Source organism: Mastomys coucha, unplaced genomic scaffold, assembly GCF_008632895.1.
Source record: "Mastomys coucha isolate ucsf_1 unplaced genomic scaffold, UCSF_Mcou_1 pScaffold21, whole genome shotgun sequence".
Lineage (NCBI taxonomy): Eukaryota > Metazoa > Chordata > Mammalia > Rodentia > Muridae > Mastomys > Mastomys coucha.
The window spans coordinates 188,186,009-188,193,483 of record NW_022196904.1 but is presented as its reverse complement, the minus strand read 5'-3'; the positions used below and the strand labels follow the sequence as shown (position 1 = coordinate 188,193,483).

The 7,475-nt window shown below is 43.5% G+C and overlaps 1 protein-coding gene across 3 annotated transcripts in view; it reads right to left on the bottom strand.

Annotated features, from left to right (window-relative positions):
• Nucleotides 1-780: 780 nt before the first annotated feature.
• The window catches only part of Adrb1 (adrenoceptor beta 1), a 9,256-nt gene continuing 2,561 nt past the window's right edge, over nucleotides 781-7,475 (bottom strand). Inside the window, exons 2-3 of one of the 3 annotated variants that reach the window (XM_031390785.1) lie at nucleotides 6,651-6,849; nucleotides 781-1,341 (exon numbers count right to left, since the gene is read on the bottom strand). The gene's annotated coding sequence lies outside the window, so the exon portion shown is untranslated. Of the gene's footprint in view, nucleotides 1,342-1,498; nucleotides 2,301-6,650; nucleotides 6,850-7,030; nucleotides 7,179-7,475 lie in introns of those variants that run through there. The other 2 variants (XM_031390786.1, XM_031390787.1) reach the window with 2 other exon arrangements.

Here is a 7,475-nt window from a genome sequence, read left to right as displayed (position 1 = left end):
GCATGATCCGTGTGTACCTCTCCCAGGCATGATCCGTGTGTACCTCTCCCAGGCATGATCCGTGTGTATCTCTCCCAGGCATGATCCGTACCTGGATATTGCCTTGGACAAACTTTCTAAAATCACGTGCTTTGTACCCTCAGGGCACGCCCTTGGGGCCTAACCTGTTAACCTGATCCTTGGCCTTATGCACTCAGAAACTTGCTTGGTAAGGGTGCATTTCCCTCTGTTAGCTCTAAAATGGAGATATAAAAATTAAAAAAAAACAAGTTAATAAAGAGCTTACATATGTGATAGTGTAACGACTGGTTTTCTATGTTGCACAGCGAGACAACTGAGTAGACTCAGAGTTATTCTTTGATGATTAAGGGAGAAGTTATAGTCACGTGTCATGTCACTGATGGCTAATCTTTTGAAAAGATTGCTTTAATCCTGATGTTGGGGGTCGTATATAGCTCTGCGTCAGGAAGGGAAAATCCATAACCACTCCCCGTGCTCTCAGGGGACTCCTCCAGGTGTGCAGGTGCACCTTGAGTGTCTGTACCATGGACTATCTGCAAGCAGCTATTTCCTACCAGAATATTCATCTGGAGTACCGACAATGCTTTGCTTTTGTTCATACAGTTTCCTTCCCCCTGTAATGTCTGGGAGAATGGCCCTTCATGCCTCTGTACTAGCCTCATGTTTACGTCAACAGGCTATACACCCTGTCTTCTGCTGCTGGCACACACGCACAGATATGTATAGAATATCTTTGTTAATGCCCTTATATATCACTTATATGTCAAGACACGAATTTCATCTATTTATTTTCTCCTCTTTAAGAAGCTACTAGTGAATGTGACATTAAACACAGCTTGTTGTGTGTTTCTGTTGGACGGGGAGCTGGTGTAGTCTAGCCATCTAGCCCATATGTCTCTCATACGGAACTACACCTGCCTCATTATCACATTTTCTGGGGGTGCCTCATCTCCCCAAAGCGTGAACGCCTCGGGGACAGACTGCAGATTCTGGGAGAGCTCCGCAGTGCCCTCAGTGAACAGTAGTTGGACATATGCATCACATCAGAGTCGTCACCCAGGAGGCGCCCCGCGTGTTTCTGGGCGCATCTGCCGTGAAGATGGCACACGTGCCCTTTAGGAGAGCCGTGCACCTGTGCCCTTCAGAGTGCAGGCTGTACTAAGCATGGCGGAGAGGGGGGTCTACACTGCCAGCCCCACCCCTGCTTGCAGGATGCTTTGTAGGGCTGTGGAGATAGATCATTTTCCACGTTACATATTTTAACTCTGTGTAAGTTTCCCTCTTAGATCTTCAGAGCTCTGTGCCTCTGGAGACACTGATCTAAGAAGAAGAAAAAAAAATATTAAGAAAATTCCAGGATAGGTAGATGCTGGCTGACATTTTATACCAGGCTGTGTTTGCTCTCTTCTTCCACTACGAGATGTCTCTGTTAGTAGAGATGGTTTGTGATTAACAACAGAAAATAATGCAATGGTGTGACATCGTTGAGAAACTAAGTGGGTTTGCTTACAGTATGAAAGCTGTGGAAGGGGCCATCAAGATGGCTGAGGGGGTAAAGGTGCCAACCACCAAGCCTGACAACCTGAGTTCAATACCGGGGACCCATATGATGGAAGGAGAGAGTGTATTCCTGAGAGTAGTCCTCTGACCTTCCCGTGGTGTGTCGTAGCAGGCACACACACCCTAAAATAAATAAATGTAATTTTAAAAAAAAATGCAAACTTTCAAAGGAGAAAAAAAGTTTCCATTGAAAACACTTAAAATACCTTTGACACATTTGTGAAGATATTACAATGAAACCCATTAGTATGTGTAATTAATATATACTAACTAAGAAAATTACTTTGAAACAGAAAACTAACAAAGGTTTGGTAGTGATTTTCACGTCCCTCACTGTAAAGCTCTGGAAACAGAACAGTACTCGCCCGTCAGTTTCAGACGCCTCTGAGACCAAGCAGGAGTCAAAACTCCACACAGAATTTTAGTCTCTGTAAAAGAAGTGGCTGCCAAGATGTGGGGCTGAATACTTGTCAGGCCAGTGATTTAGCACTCCAGTCCCTCCAATCCCACTTTCTGAGGTTTTACATTGATTTATGGAGAACCCCACATGGGCTGAGTAGTCACCAATCAGATGTATCCAGAATGTGCACATGCCAAAGTCTTGAATCTTTCTAAGAGACTCGGGTTTTCCCGGGTACACCTATGGAGGAACACTACCTTAGGATCGACCGATCACTGAATCATTCAAATGCAGTCTTTCTTCACAGTAGAACATTTTCCTAAAAAAAAAAGGTTACCTCTATCGGCTTTCAAACTCCCCAGGCTGCAGAAAATGCAGTCACCACATCTCTTAACATTTTACTATTTTTAAGTGAACTTTTAACAAGAATTTTAAGGTTACAGCTAAGTTCCTGTAGTTAAAATGACAGCTACTTGAAGTAGGCAAAGTTCCTGTAGATTTGATGCTGTTTATTAAATCGGGAACAAAGAAACCCAATATCCCGCAAGCCACAAAAGAAAGGTAAGGAAAAAAAAATGCAAAACTCTCCTGTGACTCTCAGCACTTTTCATCTCCAAACTGCTAGAACTAGAAAAAGAACAATCTGGGGAGTTGGTATTAGCATCTACAACTCAACACTAAACTAGCATTGCGGGGGGCTTTCCCAAATGACTTTCTTTTTCTCCAAGTACCTGTGGTTTCAGAATCATCAAACGGCCTTTGCAGAGTGAGTGGCAAACAGGTTTTTAAATCCTAAGCTTGGGAAGCAGATTACCTTATTCAGTTGTGGTTTCTGTGGAATTTTAAGTACAGTTTTAAAAAGGAAGGACTATTTGTTTGGGTGTGTGGGATATATATTATATATTACATATATTATACATATGCATATATATTTGCTATTCTAAGTTGTTCTTTTTCATTAAAAAAAAAAAAGCCCCAGGGATTTTTGTGGGTGGAGTTGTTAGGAAAGAGGGAAGGCTGTCACAGAGGGTAAGGTGACAGTAAGCTCAGCAGAGAGAGGACCCCTTCACCTCAGAGTCTCTGAGCAGCTTTGTGGGAAAGAGCTCCATTCACAAGAAAGCCAGTGACCTTCACAAGGTCACTGGGCACGGGAACTACAGTTGGAGAAGAAGCCAGGGAGGCCCATGTGGCCATCTGTCCGAGCAGGTTTTCCGCTCCTCCAAAGGTTTCTAGCCCCAATTCCCACAATCAACAAGCTTGGGAAACAAAACCCCACAACCTTTAATTCATGTGGTAGAATTGCATGCAGTGTCACTAATTCGAGCAATAGACTTATGGAGGTAAAATGACTAAGAAGTGATGGGGTTAGAAACACAAAGGCTGGGAGGGTAACCCACAAGTAAATGGGAAAGGAAAACAACAATTTGAGGGGTTTTTGTTTTGTTTTGTGTTTCTGGAAGTTGTCCCTTCATTTGGAGCAATACTTGAAGTCTTGGGAGAACAACAGAACCAGACATTAAATGCTTCAGAGGCAAGCATTAACAGAGGTGTTCTTAATAGAAAGGTGATCTTGACACTCTAATTGCCAGCTGTGAGCAAGAACTGTGTGCATGCGTGTGTGCATGTGTTTGTGTGTGTGTGTGTATGTGTGTGTGTATGAGAGAGAGGGGTGGGGGGAGAGAAAGAGAGAGAGAGAAAGAGAGAGGGGGGAGAGAGGGAGACAGGGAGGGGGAATTTGTGCCCCGAGAAATATGGAAAATCATTGTTTTAGGAAACTATTTCCAAGAAATAAAGAGCATCTGAGGAGAGCTACGTAGTCTAGACTTCTAGTTCATTCAAGAAGGAAGGAAGAACAACCCTCCGCCCCCCTAAAGAAGCTGGCAGGTCCGATGGCTGGAAGATAAGAAGGGGCCTTGGGTGCCCCGTGCACATGAGCAGTGCCCGGTGTCTGACTGAAGGGAAAGTTTAAAGGCAGCGGCTTTCTGGCTTCCTTGGGTGTTGCTAGCATGCCCGCAAAGATCCTGCTCTTGTGACCACCGGCTAGCTCATCACGGGACTCCCAGGGCTGCTGGCTCCTTGCAGGCTGTCAAAGCAACTCCATTTGGAGGGTTCTCAACTCCCCCATAACCAAATCTAATTGACCGAAACTCTCCTTCTTCCCACTAAGAGGTAAAAGAACTGTTGATGCAGTAAGTTAATCTACAAAGTATATAATAATAATAATAATGATGATGATGATGATGATGATGATGATGATGATGATGATGATGATGATGATAATACAACCAGGATTATATTTTATATTTTAGGGGCTGATAGACTCCAAATGATATCAGGTTAAGTGGGTGTTTCCAGAGATGGTTATCCTCTGGGAAGTGGTCTGGTGGATCACCACAGCAGAACAAAAACTACCTGGGATATGGAGATTCAAAAATTATGAGATTCAGAAGCAATATTCTAGATGGGAATTCAACTAACATGGAGAGTGTGAGTGACGGGGAAGGAGGAGAAGTTAATTCCATTTGCTGATGTGCCTGCAGGGAGCTATTTCTAGGTCTAATCCAAACACTGCATATCTTCTCCATTTTGATTAGTAGAAAATTGGCAGAGAGCCAAAAGAATTAGTGTTTCTCAGCGCATTGAGCCAGAAACACACAAATAAAACTACATTATCTGTGCCAATGCATTTAACTTGAGCTACTCCTAAGCTTTATTTCCTCCTCCCCCCGCCCGGAAGAACACATGTTAGAGACAGGCAGAAGACGGCTGTTACAATTAGCAACACAAGTTCTAGTCTAAGGCTTCCCGAGAAGATGCTTCCTCAGAAGCTGCTGCTAAGAATTCAACCCTCCGTGCACGCCCCCTCAAGCACGGGGGAGGGGGGAGGGGCAGAGACGTTTTCTACCTCGCATTCTTACATAATGTCAGAGGAAGTCAGCGATCCAACACAATGTGAAATTTAAATAAGTTGGGGAAAATGTGCTTAACAAGGAAAGGTTTCCCAATAGACACTTAGAAGTTATTAATAATTCCAATTCCAAGGAAAACACAGAACAGAAAAATAAACTCAAAGGACCAAGCTCAGCAGCAGCAGGCTCCTGGTGTCTGGCTACACTGGGGGGGGATGCTTATATACCCCCAAATTCTGATTACTCCACAGCTCCAGAACCTGGCCGTGCCCGCTTCCACGGCCAATGTAGCAAGTCTGGATGTGTACAGATACAAGGGTGAGGCAGCTCCCTGCATGGTGTACAGATACAAGGGTGAGGCAGCTCCCTGCATGGTGTACAGATACAAGGGTGAGGCAGCTCCCTGCATGGTGTACAGATACAAGGGTGAGGCAGCTCCCTGCATGGTGTACAGATACAAGGGTGAGGCAGCTCCAGCTTAGCTGCCCTTTCCTCCCATCTCTGTAACACTGTTCCACCGGCTAACACACAGAACCCCCTACTGTAACTTTTGAGATTGGCAAACCAGTTCCTACAACACATGGCTCTCCTCCTAAATAACAACCCAAGATAGTTTCCCTGCATATTCAGAATCTTGGACAAGGCCTACCTGTGAATATCTGTGGTGTCCATTTGGAGGATCCCACAAAAATCTTATCTTGTTTACTGCAAGCCCATGTAAAGAGATCCCTCTGCAGAGGGACTTCCTCTAGTTCACTGCACTGGTCTACCCAGTAGTTAATACAGCATGTTCTTAGAGTTGAGAGAGCATATATGCTATCCAGAGCTGAGGTCTGCAGAGCAGCACCCATGTTTGGGGTGGGGATACTCTCATGTGGACAGCAAGGCATCTGTCGGGTACCTCAGGGTTCTTCAGATGAGACCGAGTTTGTTATGAATGAAAAACCCTCCAACAAAAAGTATGGACATACAGGGGGGGGGGGTAATACTAAAATGAACTTCAGTTCCTAGGGGACTTACAGTACTATTTTATCCTGAGATGGATTTACATTTTCAAAATAAGTTTAAGTATTATCATTTACCATCACTCTTTTCTCCCTGTCCCTCCCTTTCCTCTTTCTTTCCTTCTTCAGTTCCTACTTTCTTTTTCTGGAAACATGGGTAAACCTGTGAGGAGTCTTTGTTGACATGGCTGCTGTTCATTCACTCTTCCTTCCACAGGGATCTAGAGGCCAGCGCCATTCTTAAAACATCCCTGAGCTTTCAGACATGCCTTTGGAGAAAGTATGGGGAGTCCTACCTTTGACTGGAAGAAACTGTCTGTCTTAGAGTGAAGCCTGAGCCAAAACATATACTTTTCATTTTGGTTACATTACGGTTCAGTCGAGATGAAAAGCTTGTTTAAACATATTGAATAAACAGATTTGGGGAATGTACAATTAATCTCAGGATGGAATTTTACTATATTCTTCTCAGGAACTAATTTTAATGAATAAATTCTATCCATTTGGGTGTTATAACTCTGTTAGGAAGTTAAATGGAAGTTAGGAAGTTCAGTTTGTCTTTCCTGCCCACCCAGAATGTCTGCTGAAAAGGACCTGGGTACTTACTTGAGAGAGCGATTTGCTTCAGGAGCCCTTTCATACATCTTTGCTTAAGCATGAGCATTTTTTTTTTCCATTCTAAGCAGCCACTGGGGAACTGTGAACCCACTGTGGTTATCAATGGGGACACAAACATAAGCCGTGGAAGCCACTCACCATATTTCAAGTGTGCGACATCGTCCAGTGGGCCACTCCTTCCTGCCTGTGTTTCTGTGAGAAGTCGCTGCTGAGGTACCGGGCTCCAACACACTCTCTCTGGCTTTCCTTTGCAGAAGATACACAATCCCTTCTTCCATCAAGTGCGGCAGATGGGCTCTCAAGGGTGCCTAAGTTGTCTGGAATACCTTGAATCCGGCTGTGAAAATTTAGGGCAAATCTGTGGCTCTCTGTTGGTGAGCACCTTATTTGGTCTAGAGGCACTTTGCTCTGTGATTGAGTCATGAAGAGATATTAAAAGGCTGCCAGTCTGTGTTTTGAAGCAAACAGTCTCTCTTGTCATTGCGGACCCCTTACAGATACACGGCACGTCACCTCGGTAGAGCTGCACTGCTGTTTTTATTGCACATGGACCAATTCTGCACACGGTAGTTAGTTGCACCAGAGTATAAATACTTGGTCACACACACAAGAAGAGATAGAATATACACACAAGTGCTAAATTTTACCAGCAGATTCACGTGGGCACTTGGACATTAAAAAATAATAATAAAAATATGTAAGATAATAATATTTATAATATGGATACAGTTACAGTACCAGGATAAGAGTATAAAAAGTAATTTCCCAATAAACCATCAACTCAATAACATAATAGACAAGAGAAACTGAGTTTGAATTTTATTTTAGTTTTTTAAAGATCTGCCCACCTCCCCATCCCATTAAAAATATTTAATTTTTTTTTGTGCAAGTTAACAACTTCTATGGATTTTACAATGCCTAACACTGTGCAAAATGGCCTTCCAACCACTGCCTTTTTTTTTT